Genomic DNA, 10,118 nt, shown 5'->3' with positions numbered 1-10,118 from the left:
AAAGCCATAGGTTAGTATGTCGTCTGAAATATGATAAAAAAGCCATAGGTTAGTATGTCGTCCCAAATATGATAAAAAAGTCATAGGTTAGTATGTCGTCTGAAATATGATAAAAAGGTCATAGGTTAGTATGTCGTCCGAAATATGATAAAAAAGCCAAAGGTTAGTATGTCGTTCGAAATATGATAAAAAAAGTCATAGGTTAGTATGTCGTCCGAAATATGATAAAAAAGGAATAGGTTAGCATGTCGTCCGAAATATGATAAAAAAGTCATAGGTTAGTATGTCGTCCGAAATATGATAAAAAAGCCATAGGTTAGCATATCGTCTGAAATATGATAAAAAAGGAATAGGTTAGCATGTCGTCCGAAATATGATAAAAAAGTCATAGGTTAGTATGTCGTCTGAAATATGATAAAAAAGTCATAGGTTAGTATGTCGTCCGAAATATGATAAAAAAGTCATAGGTTAGCATGTCGTCCGAAATATGATAAAAAAAAGCCATAGGTTAGTATGTCGTCCGAAATATGATAAAAAAGTCATAGGTTAGTATGTCTTCCGAAATATGATAAAAAAGCCATAGGTTAGCATGTCGTCCGAAATATGATAAAAAAGTCATAGGTTAGTATGTCGTCTGAAATATGATAAAAAAGCCATAGGTTAGTATGTCGTCCGAAATATGATAAAAAAGCCATAGGTTAGCATGTCGTCCGAAATATGATAAAAAAGCCATAGGTTAGTATGTCGTCCGAAATATGATAAAAAAGTCATAGGTTAGCATGTCGTCCGAAATATGATAAAAAAGCCATAGGTTAGTATGTCGTCCGAAATATGATAAAAAAGTCATAGGTTAGCATGTCGTCCGAAATATGATAAAAAAGCCATAGGTTAGTATGTCGTCCGAAATATGATAAAAAAGTCATAGGTTAGTATGTCGTCTGAAATATGATAAAAAAGCCATAGGTTAGCATGTCGTCCGAAATATGATAAAAAAGTCATAGGTTAGTATGTCGTCCGAAATATGATAAAAAAGCCATAGGTTAGCATGTCGTCTGAAATGACCTAAAAAAGTCATAGGTTAGTATGTCGTCCAAAATATGATAAAAAAGTCATAGGTTAGTATGTCGTCCGAAATATGATAAAAAAGTCATAGGTTAGTATGTCGTCCGAAATATGATAAAAAAGCCATAGGTTAGTATGTCGTCCGAAATATGATAAAAAAGCCATAGGTTAGTATGTCGTCCGAAATATGATAAAAAAAAGCCATAGGTTAGTATGTCGTCCGAAATATGATAAAAAAGCCATAGGTTAGCATGTCGTCCGAAATATGATAAAAAAGTCATAGGTTAGTATGTCGTCTGAAATATGATAAAAAAGCCATAGGTTAGCATGTCGTCCGAAATATGATAAAAAAGTCATAGGTTAGTATGTCGTCCGAAATATGATAAAAAAGCCATAGGTTAGCATGTCGTCTGAAATGACCTAAAAAAGTCATAGGTTAGTATGTCGTCCAAAATATGATAAAAAAGTCATAGGTTAGTATGTCGTCCGAAATATGATAAAAAAGTCATAGGTTAGTATGTCGTCCGAAATATGATAAAAAAGCCATAGGTTAGTATGTCGTCCGAAATATGATAAAAAAGCCATAGGTTAGTATGTCGTCCGAAATATGATAAAAAAGGAATAGGTTAGCATATCGTCTGAAATATGATAAAAAAGCCATAGGTTAGCATGTCGTCCGAAATATGATAAAAAAGTCATAGGTTAGCATGTCGTCTGAAATATGATAAAAAAGCCATAGGTTAGCATGTCGTCCGAAATATGATAAAAAAGTCATAGGTTAGCATGTCGTCCGAAATATGATAAAAAAGTCATAGGTTAGTATGTCGTCCGAAATATGATAAAAAAGCCATAGGTTAGTATGTCGTCCGAAATATGATAAAAAAGCCATAGGTTAGCATATCGTCTGAAATATGATAAAAAAGGAATAGGTTAGCATGTCGTCCGAAATATGATAAAAAAGTCATAGGTTAGTATGTCGTCTGAAATATGATAAAAAAGTCATAGGTTAGTATGTCGTCCGAAATATGATAAAAAAGTCATAGGTTAGCATGTCGTCCGAAATATGATAAAAAAAAGCCATAGGTTAGTATGTCGTCCGAAATATGATAAAAAAGTCATAGGTTAGTATGTCTTCCGAAATATGATAAAAAAGCCATAGGTTAGCATGTCGTCCGAAATATGATAAAAAAGTCATAGGTTAGTATGTCGTCTGAAATATGATAAAAAAGCCATAGGTTAGTATGTCGTCCGAAATATGATAAAAAAGCCATAGGTTAGCATGTCGTCCGAAATATGATAAAAAAGCCATAGGTTAGTATGTCGTCCGAAATATGATAAAAAAGTCATAGGTTAGCATGTCGTCCGAAATATGATAAAAAAGCCATAGGTTAGTATGTCGTCCGAAATATGATAAAAAAGTCATAGGTTAGCATGTCGTCCGAAATATGATAAAAAAGCCATAGGTTAGTATGTCGTCCGAAATATGATAAAAAAGTCATAGGTTAGTATGTCGTCTGAAATATGATAAAAAAGCCATAGGTTAGCATGTCGTCCGAAATATGATAAAAAAGTCATAGGTTAGTATGTCGTCCGAAATATGATAAAAAAGCCATAGGTTAGCATGTCGTCTGAAATGACCTAAAAAAGTCATAGGTTAGTATGTCGTCCAAAATATGATAAAAAAGTCATAGGTTAGTATGTCGTCCGAAATATGATAAAAAAGTCATAGGTTAGTATGTCGTCCGAAATATGATAAAAAAGCCATAGGTTAGTATGTCGTCCGAAATATGATAAAAAAGCCATAGGTTAGTATGTCGTCCGAAATATGATAAAAAAGTCATAGGTTAGTATGTCGTCCGAAATATGATAAAAAAGTCATAGGTTAGCATGTCGTCCGAAATATGATAAAAAAGTCATAGGTTAGTATGTCGTCTGAAATATGATAAAAAAGCCATAGGTTAGTATGTCGTCCGAAATATGATAAAAAAAAGCCATAGGTTAGTATGTCGTCCGAAATATGATAAAAAAGCCATAGGTTAGCATGTCGTCCGAAATATGATAAAAAAGTCATAGGTTAGTATGTCGTCTGAAATATGATAAAAAAGCCATAGGTTAGCATGTCGTCCGAAATATGATAAAAAAGTCATAGGTTAGTATGTCGTCCGAAATATGATAAAAAAGCCATAGGTTAGCATGTCGTCTGAAATGACCTAAAAAAGTCATAGGTTAGTATGTCGTCCAAAATATGATAAAAAAGTCATAGGTTAGTATGTCGTCCGAAATATGATAAAAAAGTCATAGGTTAGTATGTCGTCCGAAATATGATAAAAAAGCCATAGGTTAGTATGTCGTCCGAAATATGATAAAAAAGCCATAGGTTAGTATGTCGTCCGAAATATGATAAAAAAGTCATAGGTTAGCATGTCGTCCGAAATATGATAAAAAAGCCATAGGTTAGCATGTCGTCCGAAATATGATAAAAAAGCCATAGGTTAGCATGTCGTCCGAAATATGATAAAAAAGCCATAGGTTAGTATGTCGTCCGAAATATGATAAAAAAGTCATAGGTTAGCATGTCGTCCGAAATATGATAAAAAAGCCATAGGTTAGTATGTCGTCCGAAATATGATAAAAAAGTCATAGGTTAGCATGTCGTCCGAAATATGATAAAAAAGTCATAGGTTAGTATGTCGTCCGAAATATGATAAAAAAGTCATAGGTTAGTATGTCGTCTGAAATATGATAAAAAAAGTCATAGGTTAGCATGTCGTCCAAAATATGATAAAAAAGCCATAGGTTAGCATGTCGTCCGAAATATGATAAAAAAGTCATAGGTTAGTATGTCGTCTGAAATATGATAAAAAAGTCATAGGTTAGTATGTCGTCTGAAATATGATAAAAAAGCCATAGGTTAGCATGTCGTCCGAAATATGATAAAAAAGTCATAGGTTAGTATGTCGTCCGAAATATGATAAAAAAGCCATAGGTTAGCATGTCGTCCGAAATATGATAAAAAAGCCATAGGTTAGCATGTCGTCCGAAATATGATAAAAAAGTCATAGGTTAGTATGTCGTCTGAAATATGATAAAAAAGCCATAGGTTAGCATGTCGTCTGAAATGACCTAAAAAAGTCATAGGTTAGTATGTCGTCCAAAATATGATAAAAAAGCCATAGGTTAGCATGTCGTCCGAAATATGATAAAAAAGTCATAGGTTAGTATGTCGTCCGAAATATGATAAAAAAGTCATAGGTTAGTATGTCGTCTGAAATATGATAAAAAAGTCATAGGTTAGTATGTCGTCTGAAATATGATAAAAAAGCCATAGGTTAGCATGTCGTCCGAAATATGATAAAAAAGTCATAGGTTAGTATGTCGTCCGAAATATGATAAAAAAGCCATAGGTTAGCATGTCTTCTGAAATGACCTAAAAAAGTCATAGGTTAGTATGTCGTCCAAAATATGATAAAAAAGTCATAGGTTAGCATGTCGTCCGAAATATGATAAAAAAGCCATAGGTTAGCATGTCGTCCGAAATATGATAAAAAAGCCATAGGTTAGTATGTCGTCTGAAATATGATAAAAAAGCCATAGGTTAGTATGTCGTCCCAAATATGATAAAAAAGTCATAGGTTAGTATGTCGTCTGAAATATGATAAAAAGGTCATAGGTTAGTATGTCGTCCGAAATATGATAAAAAAGCCAAAGGTTAGTATGTGTTCCGAAATATGATAAAAAAGTCATAGGTTAGTATGTGTTCCGAAATATGATAAAAAAGCCATAGGTTAGCATGTCGTCTGAAATATGATAAAAAAGTCATAGGTTAGTATGTCGTCCGAAATATGATAAAAAAGTCATAGGTTAGTATGTCGTCCGAAATATGATAAAAAAGTCATTGGTTAGTATGTCGTCTGAAATATGATAATAAAAAGTCATAAAAACGCAATAAATCTTTTAACTGTGATGATTCGTCTCTGTCTAATTAAATGTTTTCACAACTGCAAGAACCTATGTACACTCAACTCAAATATTTGCACATTACGCTCAGAAACTTTCAAATAGATTTCATATTACAAGAACAAAGCAGGTGTCACTATCTGACAAGGAGAGGCTCACATAGTAGTGATCATCATTACCTGCCTTTCCGTTTAGTCCTGACGGAGCCAGACGTTCATTCCTGCTGCTGCCCGAAGGACCTGTGTTGTGGTGGCGGTGGTGATCAGCAGGCCTGGTCCTCTGATTCGACTGATGATGGCGAGCGTGCCAAGAATCATGTCTGCATGTAGATCTGCTCCTGCTGTAGTCACAGTTTCCCTGGAACCTTCCATTACTGGACCATGGAAGAGAGTTTTTCTTTTGAGGCGGCACATCGGCTGGTCAGATTTTCTCCCCTCAGCATGAGATGGAGGATTCTGCAGGACAGGGTTGGTAGCTGTGCACCGGGCGGCTTCAGGGGCCCACAGAAGACTGTCAGAAGTCTGGATTCACACTGCAAGAAAATGAATCCTTTCATTAGCTAAGTTTATCACGTGTGTGAGATAGTGAAGATGAGTAAAACATATTGTAAGGACCTGTACATGAACTGTATCGGCAGTAACAAAGGTATAAGTGGAATACATATAGAAAATAAATTATACATTTAAAAACAATTAACCAGATCACATTGTTGACTTATTCGTTGCTTTGCTAGTTCATGCTGACTATGTGTATGGAAGTAAATCAGTTTCATCAGATTTTGAACTTGAATTTCTAACACAGAATTTTTATTACATAGAAATTATTTGTATTTTTATTTTTCCATGTTCACAAATTAATTTTTAAACATTCCAGTTTTTGAAAATTCTAAGTAAATATATTCAATGTTTTCAAATGTCGATGGAAAAGAATGGGGAAAAAAAGTCAGTACTAGAAATTCAAAGGCTTCAAAATTTCTAAATCTCTTGAGACTGATATACTTCCGATGACATTTTAAAATTGAAAAAACCTTGTCAGTGCTGTGGCGACACTGTTTCTAAATTACCTCACACCTAGCTTGACATTTCTCTACCGTTATTTCTAATTTCCTATCAGCCTCATCAACACATACACCAACTGCAGTAGCACCAAGATGGAGCGCATACCTCCGCCAAGGCCCAACAGTCCCCTTAAAATCAGCCACACTGCACCAAGTTACACAAACTAGTTAGATATCAGTCCTCTAAAGCTGTGTCTCTATTCAGAGGCTGTGTGCTTCAGAGGGCGCATGGAGGAGGCGGTCTTTGAGGGCAAGGTAGACCATGAAGCCAAATCGAAATGAGAATGTCTGGTCTACAGAGGATTTCAGTTCAGCTGTGATACTCGAGCACTGGATGTCTCGTTGCTTGCCAGCTTCATCACTGAAGCACAATGAATCCTGGGATAGGTTGGATCTACCTGTTGGAGGCTTCGTTTCACGGGGATAGAAGGACGCATTTGTCGGAAGCATTTAAGGGAATGACACAGCCTGACAGCATCCCAGTGACGCAATCTTTTTCTTTTTTTTTCCATCCAGATCCATTCATTATTCACTGGGAATTGGTTAAAACGTTAAAAAACTCCTCATCTTGCAAAGGAAGTGAAAAAAATCCTGGATCCGCCCTGTGATCCAGATCTGCACCAAAATGTAACGGATTCTTGTCTGACCCATAACACACCCCCCTTCCGAGTTTGGTATCAATCCGTCCTGTTGTTTTTGTGTAATGTCGCAAACTCACAGACAAACAAACAAACATACATTCAACAAACATTCATCTCAGACCACCTCTGGACGTGATCTCCAGGATCAGATCTCAGGACATGTTTGGGTGCGTTCATACACACACAGACACACACAGACACACACAGACACACACAGACACACACAGACAGACACAAACAGACACACAGAGACACTCACAGACACACACACTGTTCACTGTGTGTTCACTGGGCCTCCACAACTTCAGAGCCATGCTGGTGCGGTGGCGGATGTTAGCACCGCCACCGCACCCCTCTAATGAGCCCGTCTCAACTCAGTCAAAGTCATCTGATGACACTGATGTGGGGAGATTGATATTCACGCTTGACTCGCCGTCCTCTCCACTTCACTGCGGTGTTTACCTCCCCGCACAATTAGTATCTGCTGAAGACAGACAGACAATAGAGAGGAGAGAAGGATGGCATCTCTCGCTGCTGTGTGTTTGCGTGAGACTACATTAGCTGCAATTGTTTATAAAGATGGGAGATGTCTTTCAGCTTGGCTTGAAGGTGGCTTTCTATATCACAGGGCCCATTACAAGCTCATTTAATCCCCATAAACCTGCTTTACCTCTCTGAATGTAAGTGGTTGGAAATAACAGAGGCTGGATTGGCTCAGGTACGATGCATATTTCAACAGCTTTCAGTCACATTTGCATCAGAGACGTTCCTCCGTTTGGTCTCTTAACATGCATTTGAATGAGCCCACAGAGTTGACTCCACAAGTGTGACAGCACTTGCTCTCCAGGTTTCTTAGTTGGTACCTCATTTATATGTTTTATGCTATTATACCTTTATCTGGGCCGGTTATCTACAAGTATTAGCGCCACAGGGAAAAAATATTTCAGATTTGGAGAATAAAGTTGTAAACTAACAAAAATTAAGTTGGAATATTATGATTAAAAAAATGTGTACTTTTACAAGGATAAAATCTTAATATTGCATGAAAAGATATGTGAATATTAAAGTTGTAAATTTATTCTGTATAATCATCTCTGGCTACATTATGATTTTTTTCTCATCAAAGTGTGATTTTAGTCAAGAGTATATTATTCATTTCTTTCTTGTTAAACTATGTATATATGTGTATATATATATATATACCTTTCTCATAATATTATGGCTTTTGTTCATTATTGAAATATGAATCTATTCTCATATACTTTTTTTATAATCAAATTATGACTCCTTTTCCAGTTCATATTGAAGTAATATAATAATTCTTTTCAGTCAATAAATATCAACTTTATTCTTGTAATATTGACCTTTTCCCCACAGTAAACTACGACTTTATTCTCATATTACTTTTTCTCGTTAAGTAACCACTTTAAACTCATTCCTCGTTATATTCATAACATTGTAACCTTTTAAACTATAAGTTATTCTTGTAATATGCCTTCATTTCCTCGTCATATTATAACTTTCTCCTGGAAAGAAATGCTGATATTATGAGTTTACTCTGGAATTATTCTATTGTTGCCTTGCTCCCAGTTTTGTTTTAGAAATATTGTAAAGTGAGTCATCAGCACAGAAACAAAAACAGTTGAATCTGTCTCTCGGGGACACAGAAGAAGAACACGGAGGAGAGACGGACAGACACAGACGGTCAGTGACTGACATGAGGACACTTTGAGCTGAGCTGCAGCAGAGAGGAGCCAAGAGGCGGCCATGTTTGATTTAGCATTAATTGACATTGGGTGCATCGACAGTGATGGAAGCTGAATACTGATATTTACCTGAGCAGCGCGGCGCGTAGCCGCAGGTGAGCTGCTGAGCCGAGTCTCTGTGTCACTTCCTGGAAACACGGAGAAAGGTTTTGTGTGGAACCACAGCGGCCCCCTGTGGACGGACCCAAAACAGCCCCCTCATTGTGACAAGCTGATACCTAACTTGTAGCTCTCACTTAATACTACTGCCACCACTAGTACTTCTATTACTACGACTACTACTAATAATAATAATTAGCTTTAAAATAGCATAAAGCAAAGGCAGAAATAAAATAAATGATAAAATAAACAGCTGTAGATAAAATCACAGAAGGCTTTCTAGTAGAAACACATGATTAGGTATCTCTGTCAGTGCCTGTACAGATAAAAAATAAGTTATTAAAATAGACAAACAACTCAGATAAAATCAGTAAAGGCTTTCTATTATACGTGTGTTCTGAGGTACTACTAATAAGAATAAAGTGATTCAAAAAAATAATAAAAGTACTCAATTTGGATAAAAACAGGAAAGGCTAGAAGTACATTCTGAGATACTTACTAGAATATACAAAGCAATTTAAAGAAAACAGTTTCTGCATCTCTACAATTTAAAATAAGTCTTATTTTCTCATTACTGACATGTGGCTCTGATAATAAATTGTATTCATGTTTATAGCACCTGCAAAAAAAATAAAAACAAGTTAAAGGGTAAAATAGATAAAAGCACAGAGAGGTAGAAGAAACAATAAAACATGCAGGGTTGTTGTAAGAAACAAGTAAGATAAAAGATATACGGTGATAAAAAAAACAAAAGCCGTAGTAAAACCAGAAAAAATTAAAAGGATACAACCTATAAACAGGATCAGAATCAAAACAGAGAAGTGACATTTAAATAAGCTGAAAGTAAAATACAAGGTTGTTTGTTCTTAGAGAAAAGGAAGGTGTGTTTCCAGCTGTTCATTCACAGAGTCACACTACTTCAGCAATTTGTTTCAGTCCTTGGAGCTGTTAATAGTTCAGAGACCGACGATCTGGAGTGGAGCTGTTAAGTGTTTAAAAATCGATCTTACTGGATTCAGGCAGCCAGTGTAGAGAAGGACCAGCAGGGAGAAGGACTTTAGCTTTACTTCAACATTCACTATCCACTACATTTCATAGGGAAATATACTGAACATATAAATATATAATATTAAAATATGAATTATTATATACTAGTGACTAAGCTGCATTTATTTAATTGGTTATGTTTCATTATTTACACAGTGTCACATGTGTTCAGCTTTCTATGTTTTACTCGACATTTCCCCTTTAAACCCCTCATATAGTTTAATTTCAAGACCCATACATGTGAAACTACCATGTATTTAACATATAGAAAAGAAATCTGGAGTAAAGCTACAACTCAACCAGCTACAACTTCTTTCTAAAGCACCTTGTGACATTCTTCAGAAAATAGTTGAATTATTATGGTTATTACTACAGTAAAATACTGTTTGCACAGTGATGCATTGGAAACAATTATCACTCATCAGACAGTTTTTTCGCATGAGTACTTAAAGTGAATTCGACTAATATTTAACTGATGCACTTTTACTC

This window comes from Paralichthys olivaceus, chromosome 23 (genome assembly GCF_024713975.1).
Source record: "Paralichthys olivaceus isolate ysfri-2021 chromosome 23, ASM2471397v2, whole genome shotgun sequence".
NCBI classification, from domain to species: Eukaryota; Metazoa; Chordata; class Actinopteri; order Pleuronectiformes; family Paralichthyidae; genus Paralichthys; species Paralichthys olivaceus.
Note: the sequence above shows the minus strand (reverse complement) of the source record.